The sequence below is a fragment of the Bubalus bubalis genome, chromosome 19, assembly GCF_019923935.1.
Source record: "Bubalus bubalis isolate 160015118507 breed Murrah chromosome 19, NDDB_SH_1, whole genome shotgun sequence".
Lineage (NCBI taxonomy): Eukaryota > Metazoa > Chordata > Mammalia > Artiodactyla > Bovidae > Bubalus > Bubalus bubalis.
In genome coordinates, this window is record NC_059175.1 from 51527424 (window position 1) to 51549992 (window position 22569).

The window sequence follows — 22569 nt, forward strand, 5'->3', positions numbered from 1 at the left end:
TGTTTTTCGACCTGCATTCCCTTCTTTCTAACGTTAACCTTACTGCATCCAGGCATAGATACTCCAGCATTCTGATCATCACAACTAGGAAGAATTATAAGGGGAGGGTTGTTATTGTTGTTTAGTAACTAAGTCATGACCGACTCTTTGCAACCCTATGGACTTTAACCTGCCAGGTTCTTTTGTCTGTGAGATTTTTCAGGCAAGAATACTGGAGTGGGTTGCCATTCCATTCTCTAAGTGATATTCCCAGCCCAGGGATTGAACCTGTGTCTTCTGCCTTGGCAGTTGGATTCTTTACCATTGTACCACCTGTGAAACCCCAAATGACAGGACATAGAAGAAATTACACTCTGGTGGCAGTAAGCAATAGCATTCAGATATTGGTATTCAGATCATTCTCTAGTGAAAAGGACCAAGACCCCCTGGAGCAAAAGCTGATTCTAGACAAGGGATAGGAAATATACAAAATGAGCCTAGAGCATTTATGGTGCCAGAAAATTAGAAAGTGCTAAAAAAAATAAGCACACACATAAGCACATAATCATGGAGCTATCTCAAAGTGGAAGAGAAGCCAATTGTAAAACTTACAAATCACCAAAGAATCTGAGCAAGAAAATAAAGAAGTATTAGATTGTATCTCAAATTATGAAATAATATAAACTATTCAATTTTATATTTTTACAGATGAACTATTGAATAAATACATTTTGAAGGAGAAGAGGCAAATCTTCCAGCAGAGGGCATACAAATATTTTATGTAGATACTCCGCTCTCAAGGAGGTGGAAGGTAATGCCCTATTCCATTAAGTTTGCCCTGCACATGTTGAATTCCTTCCAAAGTGTATAGATGGAAAGTGGGGGAACAAATGAGTAACTTTATAGTTAAGAGACCTAATAAACAATACTTCAGTACCATGATCAAGGTCAACAAAAACAGTGATAACTTTAAAAAAAATGAAATCCATTTTTTTTTTTAATGTTTGCTGACTTCTTTTAAGCCTCACCCATCTCTCCCTTTTTGTCCTCACACTTGGGAAAATTGATAAGAAAACCTTCAGAGTCCTTTATTTGGTCCATGAGGGAGATTCAAGCTATTTAACTTCTTTTCCTTGTGAAAATACTTATCCCAGCCTCAACTCCTAACCATAATTGAAAAAACAAAAAAACAAGCAAACAAACAAACAAAAAAAAAAACATGCTAATGCTAGTCTGTATTTCCTGCTTTCAAAGGCTCTCTCTGATCATTGTGGGTAAGGGCTCCATCCTGCTTCTTCAGGGTGTCACAACATGTATCAGGTTGATAAAACACACACATACACAAAACAAAAATCAAAGCTCCTGACTCTAGTCTACTCTTGAGAAAAATGTATCATACAAATCCCAATTGAGGGACATTGTACAAAATATCTGATCTGTTTTCTTCAAAACAGTAAGGTTACAAAAACAGTGAAAATCTGAGAAAATGTCACAGCCAAGAGAAGCCTGGTTGACATTGTAACTAAATATAATATGATATTTTGGAACAGAAAAAGAACAACAGGTAAAAATGAAGGAAATTTGGATAAAATATGAACTTTAATTACAATGTATCAATATTGGTGATTTGGTTGTATTAAGAATAGTCATTGGAACAAATGTACCATACTAATGTCAAATAATGTGTTTTCTGCATGGCTCAGTTGGTAAAGCATCTGCCTGCAGTGTGGGAGACTTGGGTTCAATTTCTGGGTTGGAAAGTTCCCCTGGAGAAGGAAGTGGAAACCCACTCCGGTATTCTTGCCTGGAGAATCCCATGGATAGAAGGGCCTGGCAGCCTACAGTTTACAGGATCAAAAGATTCAGACACAGCTTATCTCTATCTTTCTTTCTTTCAATGTCAAATAATAATTAAAGAAACTGGGTATGTGGTATATAGGAACTCTTGCATTATTCTGTAATCAGTCTCTAATTCTGAATCTGTGCTTAAGTGAAAAGTTCATTTAAAAATACTATTTACAATAGTCAGGACATGGAAGCAACCTAAACGTTCACCAACAGAGGAATGAATAAAGAAGATGTGGAATATAGTTGCTGTTCTTTAGTCTCCAAGTCATATCTGACTCTTTGCAACCCCATGGATTGTAGCCAGCCAGGTTGCTCTATCCATGGGATTTCCCAGAGAGGTATACTGAAGTCGGTTGCCTTCTCCTTCTCCAGGGGGTTTTCTCAACCCAGGGATCAAACCCATGTCTCCTCCATTGGCAGGATACAATGGAATATTGCTCAGCCATAAAAGGAAGGAAATTGTGTCATTTGCAGAGCCATAGATGGACCTAGAGATTGTCATACAGAGTGAAGTCAGAAAGAGAAAAGCAAATATTGTATCTGAATGCATATGTGTGGAATATGCATTCCACATTCCATATGTGTGAAATTTAGAAAAAATGGTACGGATGAACCTGTTTGCAAATCAGATGTAGAGATACAGAAAACAAACATAAGGATACCAAAGAGGGGAGTGGGGAGCTAGATGAGATTGGGAGATCGGGATTGACATATATACCCTACTATATATAAAATAAATAACTAATGAGAGCCTACTGTACAACAGAGGGAACACTCTCAGTGCTCTGTGGTGACCTAAATGGGAAGAGAATCCAAAATAGTGCAGGTATGCATATCCATATGGCTGATTCCTTGTGGCTCAGACAGTAAAAATCTGCCTGCAATGGGGGAGACCCAGATTCAACCACTGGATCTGGAAGATCCCCTTGAGAAGGAAATGGCAACCCAGTCCAGTATTCTTGCCTGGAAAATGGCATAGGCAGAGGAGCCTAGCAGCCTGAAGTCCATGAGGTCACAAAGAGTCGGTTGTGACTGAGCATCTAACATGGCTGATTCACTTTGCTGCACAGCAGGAACTAACACAACTTTGTAAAGCAGCTATACTCCAATAAAAACCAAAAACTAAAGAAAAAACAAAGCAAAATAAATGAGACTGCCTGAAAAAAACCCAGAACATTTCATGTGGCTTTTATGCTTAGAGCATTAATTTGACTCACACAAGTGATTAATACAAGTGTGTCTCATACTGATCCAGGGAAATATAGTTTTCAGCAGTGACGGAAGTTGAAGACACTGAGCAGCAGCAATAACCTGAGAAGATTTTTGGCTGGAGAAGAGGAGCAAGCTGAACAATGTGATACCATGGCCCACCTTCTAGCTTTCAAGTTCTAATACATGAGACAAAAGCTCTCAATTAGTTAGTAAGTATTCTTAATTGCGGAAACTCTGATAACAGATAACAAACGTGTGGGTAGTAATATGCTTAATTTATAACTATAAAAATTGCATCTTATTCTCACAAGCTCTTTCATGTAAATTGATTTCCATGTAAGTTGGTAAATGTTTTTAAAATGGCATAACTCTTAAAATTCAATCAATTGCTTTTCCATGTAGAGGCAGTTTTTTTTTTTTTTTATTTTGAACATACATTTAATTGGTTAACTTAAAAACAATTGGAAATGTACCAAAACCTAAAAATAAAAATGGCAAAAAAATGTAGGATCTGTTGGTTTACAAATTAACAAATGCAAAGTTTCCATAAACATACATCAGTCTGTTGGTTTACAAATTAACAAATGCAAATTTTCCATAAACATACATCAGTCTGTCTATGAATTTCTGTTTTTAAATGTAAAACCAATGTATCTGTGGTTCATTGTTCCCATTAAAAGAATAGCAAGCCTGATAATTTCCAGTTGTAGACACTGCTCTGGAAAATAATCTCACACATTGTTGAAAGTTAAAAACACTGCACACTTCTAGAAGGTGTACTTTTCATATGTACCAAAGTCATCAAAATTATGCATGCTCTTTAACACGAAAATGTAAATTATAAGAATTTTTTGTCATTTTTAAAATTAATTATTAAAATATAATTTAATTACTTATTCAAACAAAGCTTATGCATAATGTATATATAAAGGATAATAACAACCTGTGTGTGTACTAAGTTGCTTCATATGTGTTTGCTACCCAATGGACTGTAGCCTGCCAGACTCCTCTGTGCATGAGGTTCCAGGAAAGAATACTGGAACTGGTTGCCTGTCCCTTCTTCAGGGCATCTTCCCGACCCAGGGATCGGACATAGATCTCCTGCATTGAAAGAAGACCCCTTACCATCTGAGCCACCAGGGAAGCCCTATGCCATACAGTAGGTTCTCATTAGTTGTCTATTTTATGCTTAGTATCAATAGTGTGTATACATCAGTCCTAATCTCTCAATTCAGACACCCCCCTTCCCCCTTGGTATACACATGTTTGTTCTCTACATCTGTTTCTTTATTTCTCCTTTGCAGTTGAGACCATCTATACCATTTTCAGATTATAAGAATTTATATTAAGAAAATTATTTGAAAAGTGATATTGGATATATATTTTCAAATAAAAAAAAACTTTTGATATATATCCACTGAATATATTAATGAGAATGTTTAGTCATTAAAAATGAAGCATTCTTAGATTCAAGTGAAAAATATGATCTTTTGTGAATAGAAAAAATATGAACTTAAATAATGATGCTAATGATAGCTTTTGCTGAGTACTGACTTTGTATCAAACACTTTTGTAAACACTTAACATGTCTTAAATCATATACTTCTCTCTCCCCGCACCCCCACACAGTAAGATAAGCATTTCAGAGGGGAAAAAACTGAAGCACATAAAGATTAAACACCTTTTCTAAGGATACATAGCTAAAAATTGTGGCCAAGATACTAACTCAAGCAGACAGGCTCTGAATGTCAAGGTCTGAATCACTAACACAATAACTCTAGATAGACTAAGCATGCATAAAATGATTCAGTTTGTATTTTAGAGTGAATCAACAAATACAATACATGTCATTTATGTCCAGGGAACAATTTGTCATAAAAAAATAAAAAGGCCATTCTGCATTGGGTATGGAAAAGGCTTTCTATCTCCTGTCCAAAGAGAAACTTCTTTTACTCACTAATAATGAAGGCTCTAAAGTCAACCAATGAGATGTGTTTTATAAGACAGAAGAGGCAATTTTTAGTTCCAATATATCATGCATCATATGATTTACTCTGATTTCTGCAATATTTATTCCATCTCCGGCTAAGAGGAAAATTTCATTTTGTCTACTGGTTGTCTAGGAACAGTATTTGATTTCTACCTGAACTTCTGCCAAATACTTTCCTTTACCAAAGGAGAAAAAAAAAATGTATGTTTGAAGAAATTGCTTTGTAGTTCAGCCAAGTGAGATTGTAGAGAATTCTTTTGAGCTAGGTTTAAAAACGTGTTTGGTTTAGTAACAGGGACTTTTGCCTCTGTTGACCACAAAAGCACTCTAACTAGACATAAGCATTTATAGAAATCAAAACTAAAATTGGTTTTACTTTGTGGAAGTGTTAACAGTTTTTTGCTTTTCTTCAAGTCTTCAAATTTGTACATTTATGTGATTTTGAGTATTCCTTGTAACATTTTGTTGAGATGCAACTGGATGAAATTCTAAGTAGAAAATTCAATTTATATCATAAGATAGGTAAAATGGTACTCTAGTTATCTTATTGTTCAGTCGCTAAGCTGTGTCCGACTCTATGTGACCCCATGGACTGTAGCATGTCAGGCCTCCCTGTCCTTCACTATCTCCCAGATTTTGCTCAGATTCATGTCTGTTGAGTTGGTGATGCTATCTAACCATCTCATCCTCACTACCCGAAAAACAAATTGGTAATTAACCTGTGGCGGATTCATTTTGATATTTGGCAAAACTAATACAATTATGTAAAGTTTAAAAATAAAATAAAATAAAAAAAAATAAATGTAGCAACCTTTAAAAAAAAATAAATGATATTGTGTTGCTGCAGTTGAAGATTGTGTGTGTTAGGATTTTACCTGGGTGATTGTTCGGTTCCCTCTGGGGTAAACTAGAATTCTAGATAATGGTCAGCTGGCAGCATCTCTGGTCAGGAATGTCTAAGATGACCTGATGCATAAACTCAGGGTCTTTGCAGGATGACTAGAGGGGTGAGCTTATACTTCCACTCTCTGTGGTCAAAGCAGTCACTGGTCATTTTTCTATTCAAAGGAGAGAAAATATACCCTATTCTTAATGGGAAAAAAAAAATATCAAAGAACTTGTAGAACTATCAATGCACCATAATGCACCATAAACAATGTTCCCTCTATAATTTTTAAAATACTTGCAGAATGTCAGAGAATATGTTCCTGTTATTTTAATTGCTAAGTCATGCCCAACTCTTTTGTGACCCCATGGACTGTGGCCTACCAGACTCCTCTGTCCACGGGATTTCCCAGGCAAAAATACTGGAGTGGGTTACCGTTTCCTTCTCCAGGGGATCTTCCCAACCCAGGGTTTGAACCTACATCTCCTGCATTGTCAGGTGGATTCTTTACAACTGAGCCACCTGGGAAACCTGCCAGAGGGTGTATAGGATCTAAATTAGTTTGCTGTTATTTCTTAGATATGGTACTCTAGCATAGGCTTGGGAATACTTTGATCTATATGCATTTAAATTACACTTGCTTCCAGATTCAGCTTTGAGTATGGCCTGAAAAAAGAAGATTTTTATAATCAAGTTTTCACAGAAAAACAATGTCTCAAAAATAAATTAAATTATCATCAGGAGCAGCTGATAAACAACTCACAAAGCTCAAACCATAAACTAATGCTATCATTGAATTACCATTTTCAACACCAAGATTGAAATAGCATTCAATCTTTTGTAATGATTATTAAATCATATACCCAGTTGTACCAAACTGTTTCTCATTTCTCTTGGAATGTAAAATTCATATTATTAATTCTTCTCGGCAAGTAGGTAGTAAAAAGCACTATAATAACTATATCTGTTGTTAGAAATATTTGCATAATTAATTCACATGGTAAATTATATTTTATGCCCAGGAAGCTGTTATAACAACAGAACATATAATTAACTCTCCTGTAATTTATTTAATTTCAGCTTTATTGATTTATACATCACATATAAATTTGAAAGATATTTAAAGTGTACATTTTGGTGATTTGATATTTTATATTTATATATATATATATTTATATATGTATATAGTAAAAAGATCCCCCCTAATTCAGTTAATTGACACCTTCATCACCTCACATACTTATCTGTCTGCAGGTGTGTGAGAAAGCTTAAGTTCTATTCTCCTGCATGCATGTGTGGTAAGCCACTTCAGTCATGTTCAACTCTTTGCAACCTTATGGACTGTAGCCCCCCAAGCTCCTCTGTCCATGGGATTTTCCAGGCAAGAATATTGGAATGGGTTACCATGCCCTTCTCCAGTGGATCTTCCTGATCCAGGGATGGAACCAGAATCTCTTGTCTCCTGAATTGGCAGGTGGGTTCTTGACCACTAGCACCAGCTCTGAACCCCCTCTTGAACCGTAGCCAGATATTTTTAGAGGAAAAGAGGTCTACAATAAATCAACAGTTACAATCACAGAATTATTCAAATGGGCATGATCTTGGTCATTCTTTATTAGGGAATGCTTTCTATGGAAGCCCAGATGGTGAAGTGGTAAAGAATCTGCCTGCCAAAGCAGGAGCCACATGAGGCACAGGTTTGATCCTGGGGTTGGGAAGGTCTCCTAGAGAACAAAATGGCAACTCACTCCCATATTCTTGCCTGGAGAATTCATTCCATGGACAGAGGATCCTGGCAGGTTACATTCTATGGAGTCTTAAAGAGTAGGATGTGACTGAGCAACTAAGCACATGAGCTTCCTATGCATAATTATCCATGATATGGCTTTCTTAATTCCATAATCTACCAAAATCACTACTGTTCCCCAACTGCTGATAATTTCAGTCATAGAAAAATCACATTAAGTCATTGTTGACAACTTTTCACTAGTTCCTCTAATCGTAGAACAGTGAAATCCAGTTGGATTCACAATTAACTTTGAATTTAATTTCTTCACAATGTATATGGAATTTAGGTAAATAGAGAATCATATTTCCTGCTTTGTAAGTATAAGCACCATGATGTACATGAGAGAGTTGAGTAGTTCTGTAGACCTCTAGAGCAGTACTTGGAGAATGTGAAGAGTAAGGATCTGGGTGGTTGGTTTGAAAGCCATACACTGGAACACTTCAGCTGTTGATGCTCATTATTGTCGTTAAGATTTTATAGTATGATTGTTTCTGTCTTTGTTATTATAAACCATGCTAGAATGACAGGAACACACCGTTTTTGTTTCATTCTCCCCAAAATGTACTATTTTATTTTTAAGCCATTTTTAATTATAGTATAGATTGTAAGGAAATCAAATGCATTGATACTAAAGGAAATCAACCCTGAATATTCATTGGAAGGACTGATGCTGAAACTGAAGCTCCAATACTTTGGTCATTTGATGCAAAGGGCAAACTCATTGGAAAAGACCCTGAAGCTGGGAAAAATTGAAGGCAAAAGGAGAAGAGGGTGGCAGAGGATGAGATGGTTAGATAGCACCACTTACTCAATAGTCACAGATTTTAGCAAACTCCAGGTAATAGTGGAGGACAGAGGAGCCTGGGCTTCTGCTGTCCATGGGGTTGCATAGAGTCGGGTATGACATAGCAACTTAACAGCAACAACTAATAAATTTATACCAACATTCGTAGTGCTGTGCTGTGTTAAGTCGCTTCAGTTGTGTCTGACTCTTTATGACCCTATGGACTATAGCCTGCCAAGCCCCCTCTGTCCATAGCATTCTTCAGGCAAGAATACTGGAGTGGGTTGCCATGTCCTCCTCCAAACATTAGTAGGCCACAAACTTATTTGAAAAATCAAAAATAAATTCTAAAAACCTTTTGAAATTATTTTTCCCCTTGGGGTGGTGGACTAATACTCACATATTAAAAACATGTACAATCTCTCTCTTTTTTTTTACTATGTTTGCACTTTAGTAGGTTCAATTATTCACCTGTGGCTCAATGGCAATGCCATACCAAGTAAATGATATTGACTGCTTATTCATTTCCCATGATACTCAAAGTACAATACTGCATTTGGGTTGGAAGCTCATAAATCTTTGAGGCTGACTGTACCAAGATTCCTAAGTGCACTTTGTTCTGATAAAGTTGAAGATGAGATTTAAAGCTTTCCCATGCAGCATTATAGTTTATCTATAGTTGACTATTGCAAATGACAACCTCTTAGTCATCTAATCTATAATTTAAATTTATACATCCACAAGGGAAGAAATTTCTAAAGTAATACAACTGAGGTTTGAAGAAAAGAGTTTTGGAATTTCAGGGTAGTGGTTCATCCAAATTGAAGTGTTTTACTTGCAAATTCTCCCACAGTCATTAATGATTTAAAATCATGTACTGTCTTTCAGCAGTTTTTGCATTATTTATTTGCACCAAGATAGGAATAATTAACTTTGTTTTTTCCATTGCAGGTTGCAATTGAAGAAATGTATTTTATGGCATGTTAGGGCACATCATTGCTCTGGCACTCTCTAAATTTCTCACCTGACAGGAGTGTTGAAACTGTGGTTGTACAGTTAACCCTTCACCACTTTTGTTCAATCTATTTGTAATTTATAAACTAACATCCATTTATTTATTATTTGCACCAACTACTTCTAAACTTAGTTTCAAGTGAATTATTATCCAGGGTTACAAATTGTTAAGTTTCAAGGGAATAAGTAAAATATTAGGTAAACACACACATGTGACATTACAAATTCTCTTTACAAAATAATGAAAAGAAAAACTATTTTAGAATAATATTTAGTTTAATTTTCTGGTAGAATATTAGAAGCTTTGAGGTAATCACATGCCATGTATTTTACATTTAAAACAATTTTAACATAATGGAAAGTTTCCTAAGATCATATATATATAATGATCATGGGTCTATCAGAAATTTATTTGCATTTATTTAACTATTACAATCTGTGCATGTTTTTCAGATTGTGTTAACTCTTTTTATCCAAGACTAAAAATAGCAATTTTCCATATTAGTTAATGGAAAATTTATGAAGAAATAATCAGTTTGTGGATAGTAGGAGCATCATTTGAAAGCAATTCATGTGGTGGGAGAAATGAAACTTAATAATGTCTTTACTCATTTGGAAATATATACCTAAGGAGGTGTTCATGATTTAGAAAATTATTTTTTTTTCAGGTATATAATAATACATTTTCTCAGAAAAAAAGTTTGGTTTGTTGTTCTACCCAGTGGATCAGGAGTTATGTATAAATATCTAATACTTATATTTTTAAATGAATTTCAAAGATGAAGAGTAGGTGATTTATTGGAGTTAACTATTAAAACAGCAAGTAAGATTATTCTAGGTTTTATAAAATTTTAATGAAATGTAATATGCATGTAAGAAAATGCATATCTCTTAATCATAGTATTAAATTAATTCGGGCAAAATGAACAAACCACAATAATGGGAACCCTGACAGAGAAAATGCATACTAAGCAGCTCAATGTCACTACCAGTCTAACTACTGTAACCATTCCTGACTTCACTTGAAAAATTAGTTTGTACTCAGTATACTTCGTGTACTTAAGAATCAAGAAAAAAAGCCTCAGATTTCTTTGGTTCAACATTATGCCTGTGAGATTCCTCTGTATTGTTGCATGCTATGTGCATCACTCATTATTGTTATATGTAAATTTTTATAGGCTGGTTTTAATTTTCATTAAGCTCAAAATATTTTCTAATTTACATTTTTTTTATTTGAGCTATGGGTTATTTGAAATAATGTTCTTTTGTTTCCAAATATTCAGGAAATTTTCCAGATATATTTCTGATATTTATTTCTAATATAATTACACTGTGGTCAGATAAAAATTGTGTTACTTGAATCTTCTAACATTTAGTAAGCCTTGTGATATGACCCAGAATATAGTTGATTTAATAAACGCCATTATTTCCTTTTTTTTTTTGGAAAGAATGCTCATTATGCTGCTATTAAAGATTATTCTATAATAGTCAATTTGGTTGCTTGTTACTTTTCTTTGATTCTTCTATGCACTTAGTTTCTGTACCATCATTTTATTAAATATTTAGAAATAGGTATTAAAATCTTATACTATAATTGTGAATCTATTTCTTATTGAATTTCTATGAATTTTTTCATATGTTTTAATATTTTTTTGTTAGAACAGCCAATTCTTTATTCATGTGCTCTTTAGATTGTATTTCTCTTTTTTTAATTTATTTTTAATTTCTTTTTTAAACCATTTATCATTTATTTAATATTATTATTATTATTTTACTTTACAATATTGTATTGGTTTTGCCATACATGAAAGCATTTAAGATTGGTATTTATTCTTGATGAATTGACCACTTTTTCCTTATGAATGACCAACTCTATCCATGGTTATATTATCTCTCAGAAATATACTTTATCTGATATTAACAGTTTTATTTTGATTACTGAAAGCCTTGTGTAGTTTCTTGTCTTTCTTTATATTTAATGTGGGCTCATTGTAGGTAATATATAGTTGAATTTCACTCCTATACAAGGTAAGAATTAGTATAACTGATTTATATGAATAATAATCAATTTATGCTTAAAATTTTAGAAAATAATATAAGGTAATGCAGAATATATTGACTTTGATAAGTAGAAATATAAAAGAAAAATTATTGTTGAAACATTTAAAAAGTCACTTCATGTAGAAGGAACACAGATGGGCAATAAACTTATGAAAATATGCTCAATTTCATTATTAGTTTGAAAAGCATAAAGTTAAAAATATGGAACAGAAGGAAATTTGGAAAACACAAAATATGTAACTATTGAAAAAATACACTCCTAAGTAATCATGTGAAGTAATTTTAATTATTTAATTGTTAAAAAACTTACCACAATTTATGGAGTACAGCTAAATCAACGCTTATAGAGAAATATAATATATAACTCTAAATGCATGCCTTTAAAAGTATCTCAAAGCAATAACCTCAGCTTTCATTCTTATTTTTTCAGACTCTGATAAAATGAGAGTGAATTAAACATGAAGTAGTTATAGGGAGGAAAGGATGAAAACTTAAAACAAATTAATGAAATGAAGAATAGAAAAACAATTAAAGAAAATCAAATCAAATATTGCTAGAAAAGATCAATAAAATTTGAAAGCTTTCAAAACTGAAAGATTTCGATGGGAAAAGAAGGAAGTTTGAATTATAAAAGTTAGAAATTAAAGACAAAATCACAACCTACTTTACAGAGATTAAAAAAAAAAGGTAACAAAAGAATACTAAAAACAACTGTCTCCCACAAATTAGATAATTTTGAGAAAACATCAATTACCACAAGTACCTCAAGAAGAAATAAAGTAATTATAAACACAATAAACACGGTTAACACTATACTTAATGGAGTAAAACTGGGTACTTTCCTCCTACCATCTGGAATAAGACAAAATTCAGTCTCTTGCCACTTCTATAATCATTGTACTGGAAGTTTAAATTAGGATAATTAAGGAAAATGTAATAAAAAGCATTTTGCTAGGTATGCGGTAAAGTATTGTTCAGGGATCTTAGCTGAAGACATTGAAAATCCACTCTAGCTAAGTTAAACAGGAAGTAAATTATTAAACATATCAAATTACTGGAAGACCTACTGAAATAGTTTGTAAACTAAACTTTCAAGCATAATTCTTATCAGAGCCTGAAATAACTGCCCCAGTATAAACCTGCAGTTGCCAGTGATCCCAGAAACACATAGCTTCTGCTGCTATGTACAAGAAAAATGACTTTTTTGGGGAAAATAAGTTTCCTCCAAGAGAGTTTCCAAGGACATGTTTATCATTTTTGTGAACATGTAATATTGTATATTACAAACATAAGCTCCAAACAGAAAAATAAGGGCATAAAAAGGGAAACAAAAATGAAAGAATCAAGGTTTAGTTTGGCAGACAGAGACACAGGAGACCCTCATGACCCCAGTTTCCTGCTGCTTGCTCCATTCTGTGATCTTCTCCAGTTGAGTGCCATCAAGGTAAGTGACTTGCCTCTAAACAGGAGAGGATAGTAAGTTCCATGTCATTTTTTATCTTGTTCAATATGAAACAAAAACCCCACAACTCTCTCTGATTTCCACAATGTTGTCACTTTAAGGTAACTGGCGAGCTTTATTCTAATGTTTTTCATAATATTATGCATTTTTTGGTTAAGAATACCATTGCATCTTTTCAAATAGTACAAAATTTTAAGTTGTCCCATTCAGTTCAGTTCAGTCCCTCAGTTCCCTCTGACACTTTGCTACCCCATGGACTGCAGCACGCCAGGCTTCCCTGTCTATCACCAACTCCCGGAGCTTGTTCAGACTCATGTCCATCAAGTTGGTGATGCCATCCAACCATCTTATCCTTTGTTGTTCCCTTCTCCTCCTGCCTTAAATCTTTCCCAGCATTAGAGTCTTTTCCAATGAGTCAGTTCTTTGCACTAGGTGGCTAAAGTATTGGAGCTTCAGCATCAGCATCAGACCTTCCAATGAATATTTAGGACTGAGTCCATGGGGTCGCAAAGAGTCAGGCATGACTGAATGACTTCACTTTCACTTTCCTTTAGGATTGACTGGTTTGATCTCCTTGCAGTCCAAGGGACTCTGAAGAATCTTCTCCAACACCACAGTTAAAAAACATCAACTTTTTGGTGCTCAGCTTTCTTATGATCCAACTCTCATATCCATACATGACTACTGGAGAAACTACAGCTTTGTCTATATGGACCTTTGTCAGCAATCAAATCGCCTATGATTATACAGTGGAAGTGACAAATAGATTCAAGGAATTAAATCTGATAGAATGCTCGAAGAACTGTAGACGGAGATTTGTAACATTGTACAGGAGGTCATGATCAAAACCATCCCCAAGAAAAAGAAATGCAAAAAGGCAAAATGGTTATCTGGGGAGGCCTTGCAAAGAGCTGAGAAAAGAAGTGAAAGGCAAAGGAGAAAAGGAAATATCCATCTGAATGCAGAGTTCCAAAGAATAGCAAGGAGAGATAAGAAAGCCTTCCAAAGTGATTAAGGCAAAGAAATAGAGGAAAACAATAGAGTGGGAAAGACTAGACATACGTTCAAGAAAATTAGATACCAAGGGAACATTTCACGCAAAGATGGACAAGTATATCTTACTCATAGTTTATGCATCCATTTATATTGTGTGCCAAAATCAATCAATTGTGTCATACTTGCCGTATGGTCATTTTCTAATTCCAACTTTGATTTAAATTTATGATTTTCCCTTTAATTCTAAGAAAGAGTTCCCTTTTATCCTTATTCATTTATTTATTTTTGTATCATTATAAGTACATATAACCAATCTTAAGGAGCCTTGATTTCTTTTAGTGGTGAATGTAATCAGAGCCCAAGTTTTCTGTGCTAATTATGTTCCCAACTCTCACTTTTTCCAAAGACATAGTTAAAGTGAACACACACAGACACAGATTATAGTTGTTTTTCTCTATCTACTGAAAATCAGAAGTTCATACTTATACCTCTTATTCTGATTCTAATTCAATGTCAGATGCTATAATCTAGCTTCCTCCCTTTTCATTTCTGTATCCCCTGGCTGTAGGGTACTATAGTGGGATTCTCCAAAGTAATATTTTTTTTTTCTAAGACTCTTATTAATTTCCAAAAATTTGAGCTTTTTGAACTCCTGATGTGCATTAGTCACCTAAACAAGACTTAATTTGAAATTTCTTTATGGTTATCTGTCTCCTTGCTCACTTTTGGAATTTGATATCATTCAACCTAATATTTCAGCCGAAACTTAAATATTGGTTTCCTGTTACATATATACTTTGGTACTGAAACAGTTAAAAATTATGTGTATCCTATGCTTTATTTTGTTTTTAATAAAAGATTATGGTAGAACATCTGAAAATTTTCAGTATAATAGTTCCTTAGTTTCTTACATTTTAAGAATTTAGCCTTAGAATGTGACTCTATAAATACTCTTAACTGCTTTAGTGGAGTGGCATCAGATTACTAATAATTGTTTTCACCTTTCCTGTCCTTACTGCATGACATCATCTTATATAATTCTATGATTTGGATTTAAATTGGATCTGAGTTACAATTTTAAACCTCTTAAACTAAATTGATAAGGGAAGCAGAGCTGAGAGTTATTTTTTACCTGAATAAAAGGTGCAGAATGCCAACTATGCAACCAAAGAATAAGCAATTCATGTCTAATATGTGGGAAAAATCCACAGCTGAATATGCTAATTTTGCCCTAAATCAATAAATGTGTAGGAAAATACCCAAAATAAAAATAGCTATTTTTGAATTCTAGATAATAAATAATAAAATGTCATGAAACAGTAATGTTTTACTTATGTTTTTTCTTTTTTAAATAACTGTCTATACTAATATTTTAAAATGTATTCATTATAAATTTCTTTGACACTTATTAACATATATGTTTCTTTGTTTTCCAAAGTTTCATACAGAAAATTGTTTTTTGCTGTAATTAATTAAAAGTAGACCTGTGCAGAAACATTCCTAGAAGATGCTTCTGAGGCAAATCATACTGTAATATCAAACTTTCAAAGTAAAAATTGTTATAAAATTTTATTAAAGTCTATGTCATAGATTTAAAGTTCCAAAAAATTATTAATAAAAGAATATTTGAGAAAAATAGGATACAAGTGGTGTGTGTGTATATATATATATATATATATATATATATATACACACATATACATTTGTACGGTGGACACTGACTTATTCTAACATTTTTATGTCTATCTTCCATTAAAAAATAAAAATAAATGTTAAGCAATTTTAATTAATTTTCTGCCTGCATTATTCTTGAGGTATTAGAAAATGAATATCAAACATTGCCTTTTGAATAACTGCAGGGTCCAAAAAGGCAAAAAAATATCCAAGAGATAATTTACTATGATCTTTGAAAGTATTCATGGAGTGGTATAAATATGAGAAACAATAATTGAAGGATTTAGAATATGATATGATCTCTAAGACATTTTGCAATTCTAAGATTTTCCAATACTCTAACTAAAAAATTTGAAGTAGTGAATGTTTTAAATTTAAATCAAGTCATTTATTATTACCATATAGTGCAAATAAATAAATGTATAATGAAAGCTCTTTTTGTGTTTTAAATGTTGTACACTATTTGCCATAGTTAATTTACCAAGAAGTCTCATAGTGGGATCTTATCTTGGATTGGAATCTATCTTGCATTTTTAAAAGACTGCTCTGGTATTAACATCTTCTTTATAAATTAGACACCTATTAACCAGATGCACAGGAAAACCATAACTGAAATGATAGAGTTGTGTAAGTGATTGTTAATCTTCAAATTATTTATTGTTCAATACATCATGGATCCACCTGGGAGTCCCTCAGTGGCCAAGTGTATGTAAACAATTACCCTCAAGATGGAAAAAAGAAAAAAGATAACCACCTCATGAGAACTATGAAGTGGCCCTCTGGCTGGCTTATCTACGTAATATTTGTGATGTCCTTTCTCTGCTTTACTGATCCACACGTGTCTCAGTGCACAATCCACAAAGCTTCCTGAGAAACCTCACTCAGGTGCTAACGCACTGATAACCCCCAAATTCAGGTGAACAAACTGTTAAAGCTCAAAAAACTGAATTCTCAAATGTCCAAGATAAGTATGATTCTGTGAATGAAAGAGCATCTCAACAATTTGTTATGTGTCTTCTTAGCTGGGATAACTGGCCCTGTTGAGGCTGCAGCCCAATGCAACTCATGTCGATGACCATGGAGTCACTTACTGCAGACACTTATTGTGACTATCTGATGGCTTTATTTCTGGGCATGTGCTTGGGTACCACCTACTCCAGGCAAGCTTGGAGGCTCATCAAATTAAGAACCCGAGTCACATAGGAACCATCCATCCAGAGAGATAGAGAAAGTTGGGTTTCTTGCCCCCAAGAGCATAATTCTGAGGTGCCTGCTACATCTCTCTGAGCTTGGCAGCATGAAAAGCCTCATTCACTGACAGCAATAAGCTGTCTAATAAGGCACACTTTATTGGCTTTCTTCCTATCTTATCTCATTTTCCACTCTTCCCTGTTTCTTTCCGATTCTTCTCAAATAAATGATTTGTACTCAAATCATTATCTCAGAATCTGCTACTGAGGGAAACCAACCTAAGAATCAAGGTCATCTCATAAATCCTTCTTAAATGGTACCACTGTTTTTTACTTATGCTATTTTTTCTTGAGATATCCAAAACCTTATACCTGTAAGTTATATATCACGTCTCATTTATATCCACCTTTAATCATTATGCCCAAAATAGGCCATTTCCTCTAGCATTTAGAAAAGATTGTTTCATTCTTGTGTGCCTCAGGGGAGGAACTAATTGACTTTCATTGCAGAGATATATTATAAAAAAAGAAGTATCTTTAAAATCCGGGATCCCATTTAGCGTGGTGAAATGTTCAAACTTTCAAAACAAGGCAGACTGAGGGAACAAAATGTTTGAGCACCCTTCTCATATTCAGTTCATATAATCCTTTAGTGACTCTGGTAGGTTTATTCCCTGACTTTATTTCCTCCCTCCCTCATTTTAGTCCTACCGGTGGAACAAAATATTGCTTATCTGATTTGATCAAGCATCTAAAGTTGAAGGACTTTTTTTTTGCAATAGTTTCTTTAACAGTAGGGGGAGCTTTTAGCTAGCATGGAACAGGATATCAGAGAAATGGTTCTTCCAAAATATGTTTTAGAAGAATTATGCATGAGTCCATTTTCATGGATGACATGGTACCTTTTAACTTGTTATAGTTAAACAACACCCTGGAAAAAAAGCTATTGCTTTTTGCTAACTTTACTGAGGTGATCTGGTCTCTATTGTGTTACTAAATGTGGCTTATATCTTGCCACAGTATGAGACTATTCTAGAGCTCTTGTAATTAGGTTACAATGGTCTGCTTTTCATTTCCTAAGGAAATAGATCTTTGGCGAACTGTTGTGAGGAATGTATACAACAATGAGATATATAATTCCAAAAATAAATAAATAAGAAAGTGTGAATTACCGTGATGGTCAAAGAATGAGGAAGATAGTGATATGCATACACATTTTTTTGTGTACATCCTGAATGCAAAAACATTCTGAATAATTAACCATAAGTGAAAAGACTTAAATTCTATATCAAATTTACCTCACATCTAAGATATCTTAGTGTAGAATGAGAATATAAATTGCTTTCACTTTCCAGTTAATTGATTATTTCATTAAGCATCTAGATGTGAAGTTTTGTATGAACACAGATCCCTTAAATCATACTCAATGACCTGATAGTACAAAAACGCAGAGTGAAGAGGGGAAAAAAATCGATATAGGAAAATTGTTTTCTTATAGGAAGCCATATACTTTCTTTGACTATTTTGTGATATAAAATTACACGATCTTTGTTTAGAGTCCCTCTAACACAGCATTCCTTTCTGACACTGTTTATCGAGAGGAGTGAAAGTAGAACTGCTTTGCAGTGATAAAACCTAGGCTCAAGCAGGAAGGCTATTAACATTTATTGAATATATACTATATCTCAGACTTTTTATTAGGTATGCTGCATTTATTATCCAGCTTAATTTAACCCTCAGAACAACATTATGATGCATCATAAATCTAGATACAAGTGTGCTTTAGAAATAGAATATCTGGATTAGAATAAAAACTACCATTTCTGGGCTGTACAGTCTTGGGAAAGTCATTTAACTTCTCTGTGCTTCAGTTGTAAAACTAAAAAAAAGAAAAAACTGAAGATAATAATGGCATAATTACATTATAGAGTTATTGCGAGGATTAAATATGTGCTTGTATCTAACGTTCTGAGTTTATTATCTAGCAAATAACAAGAACGAATGAGCATGGGTGCTTTAGTCCACCCAGTTTCATTTTAAAATGAAAAGCTTATTAGAAGGTTAATGGCAACTGTGTAGGATATTGTTCTAATGGCCAAATCTTACATTAGTCAAGATTTGCTTCTGGATCTGTTTAAATAGGTATCCCTTGCTTTTATATTGGGCTTCCTTGGTGGCTCAGATGGTAAAGAATCTGCCTGCAATGCAGGAGACCTGGGTTTGATCCCTGGGTAGGGAAGGCAACTGGGAGAAGGGAATGGCTAACCACTCCAGTATTCTTGCCTGGAGAATTCCATGGACAGAGGAGCCTGGCAGGCTCTTGCATTATAAAATCATGAGTCATGAAACTACCCAACATTCTAGGATAAAAAGAGGCAAAGGCAATTAGAGCTCAATGCCTGTGACAGAGAAGACTTTCAATGCATATTTGCATGGCAGATGAATGAATGCATAAGTTAATAATGTGACTTCTGACTCTTTCCATTACATCAGCTTGCTTCTAGCTCAGCCGCTATGCATATCAATTGAAGAAAAGCTTTTGATCTTCTTTGACAAGTCAGAGGAGTGTTATCATCTGTCCTGTCAACCACAACCCCATTATGGGTCTCTCAAATGATAAATCAGGTGGATTATGGACAAAGTATTTTAAAAATCTTAGCACATCATTTAGGGGCATGCTGTTATCTGACAGGCAATACTGCTGCTGCTGCTGCTGCTAAGTTGCCTCAGGAGTGTCGGACTCTGTGCGACCCCATAGACGGCAGTCCACCAGGCTCCCCCGTCCCTGGGATTCTCCAAGCAAGAACACTGGAGTGGGTTGCCATTTCCTTCTCCGATGCATTAAAGTGAAAATTGAAAGTGAAGTCGCTCAGTCGTGTCCCACTCTTTGCGACCCCATGGACTGCAGCCTACCAGGTTCCTCCGCCCATGGGATTTTCCAGGCAAGAGTACTGGAGTGGGTCGCCTTCTCTGGACAGGCAATACAGTGCATATTAAAAAATCAATCCTGGATTTGAAGCTTGCTAGGTTTGTGACTTTGTAATTACTTAACCATCATAAACTTTGGCCACCTGAACTGACTCATTTGAAAAGACCCTGATGCTGGGAAAGATTGAAGGTGGGAGGAGAAGGGGATGACAGAGGATGAGATGGTTGGATGGCATCACCGACTCGATGGACATGAGCTTGAGCAAACTCCGGGAGTTGGTGATGGACAAGGAAGCCTGGTGTGCTGCAGTCCATGGGGTCTCAAAGAGTCAGAAATGACTGAGTGACTGAACTGAACAGAGCCTTTATAAACTTTAGATATCTCAAGGGTAAACCAGTAATAATTCCCAACTTATAAAGAGAAGTAACTGAGGTCAACACCGCATGTAAAGTACTTAGATTAATTCTAATAACAGTACTTTTCAGCACTGAATACAGGAAGTATTCAGTATCAGGAAGATGTTACTATCATAATAATATTGTTGCAATCATTATTGTTTTAGCAAGACATATTTATTGGAAGCATTTCTTCAGACAAATAGCAAACACCAGCCATATATGCTACTATATCCTATTCTATGATCAAGTCAGATTTTGATAATTTGCTATGATCTTTCTCTTCCTGCTGTACTAGGAACATCAAGAAATATTCAACAAGTGTGTCAAATGTGCACAACAAGTTAGCAATAGTCTCTTTGATGAATGGTTATGGGAAAATTGGACAGCCGCAAGCAAAAAAAAATTCATCTTTTATCTTATACCATACACAAATTCAGGTAAAAATTCATTAAAGACTCACACATAAGATGTAAAACTGTAACACTTCTAGAAGAAAACATAGGTGAAAATCTTCATAATATTGATCTTGACAATAATTTCTTGAACATGACCAAGCACAGACAACAAAAGCAAAAACTAGATAAATGGAACTACATTAAACTAAAATTCTTCTGCCTAGCAAAGAAAATACTGTAACCAACAAACTGAAAAAGCAACCTGTAATATGAAAAAAATATTTTCAAACAATATATCTGACAAGGAGTTCATACCTGAAATATTAAAGAATTCTTACAATGCAATAGCAGAAACATCCAAATAATTTAATTATGAAGTGGGCAAAAGATTTGAATAGTTATTTCTTGCAGATTAAGAATGAACAGTTAGAACCAGATATGAAACAATGAACAGGTTCAAAAATGAGAAAGGAGTATATCGAGGATGTATATTGTCACCCTGCATATTTAACTTCTATGCAGAGCACATCATGAGAAATCCCAGGCTGGAAAAATCACAAGCTGGAATCAAGATTGCTGGGAGCAATATCAACAACTTCAGATATCCAGATAATACCACCCTTATGGTAGAAAGTGAACGTGAAGTGAAGTGAAGTGAAAGTCATTCAGTCGTGTCCGACTGTTTGTGACCCCATGGACTATGTATTCCATGGAATGCTCTAGGCCAGAATACTGGAGTGGGTAGCCTTTCCCTTCTCCAGGGGATCTTCCCAACCCAGGGATCAAACCCAGGTCTCTCGCATTGCAGGCAGATACTTTACCAATTGAACCACAAGGGAAGCCCGGAAAGTGAAGAGGAACTAAAGAGCCTCTTGATGAAAGTGAAAGGGGAGAGTGAAAATGCTGGCTTAAAACTCAACATTCAAAAAATGAAGATCATGGCATCTAGTTCTGTCACTTCATGGAAAATAGATGGGGAAACAATGAAAATAGTGACAGACTTTATTTTCTTGGACTCCAAAACCACTGTGGACTGGGACTGCAGCCACAAATTTAAAAGACACTTGCAGAAAAGTTATGACAAACCTAGATAGTGTATTAAAAAGCAGAGACATCAGTGTCTCTTTTGCTGTCTCATATACAGGGTTATTCTTACCATCTTTCTAAATTCCATATATATGTGTTATTATACTGTATTGGTGTTTTACTTTCTGGCTTACTTCACTCTGTATAATAGGCTCCAGTTTCATCCACCTCATTAGAACTGATTCAAATGTATTCTTTTTAAAACCAATACAGTATTGTAAAGTTAAAAAATTTAAAAAAAAAGCAGAGACATCAGTTTTCTGACAAAGGTTGGTCTAGTCATTTATGGATGTGAGAGTTGGACTATAAAGAAGGCTGATCATCAAAGAACTGATGTTTTTGAGCTGTGGTGTTGGAGAAGACTCTTGAGAGTCCCTTGGACTGCAAAGAGATCAAACCAGTCAATCCTAAAGGAAATCAGTCCTGAATATTCATTGGAAGGACTGATGCTGAAGCTCCAATACTTTGGCCACCTGATGCAAAGAGCTGAGTCATTAGAAAAGACCCTGATACTGGGAAAGATTGAGGGCAGGAGGAGAAGGAGGCAACAGAGGATAAGATGGTTGGATGGCATCACCAACTCAATGGACATGAGTTTGAGCAAATTCTGTAAGAGCGACAGATAGGAAATCCTGGAGTATTGCAATCCACGTGGTTGTAGAGAGTCAGACATGACTTAGCAATTGAACAACAACAACAATAGACAACAGGTATATTTCAACATCACAAGCCATTGGGAAATGCAAATAAAGACCACAATGAAGAATTACCTCACACCTAATAGTCTGGCTATCATTATTATTATTTTTAAAAGTGATAAGCGGTGAGGATATAAAGCTATAAGAACTCTTCCACAATGTTGCTGGATATACAAAA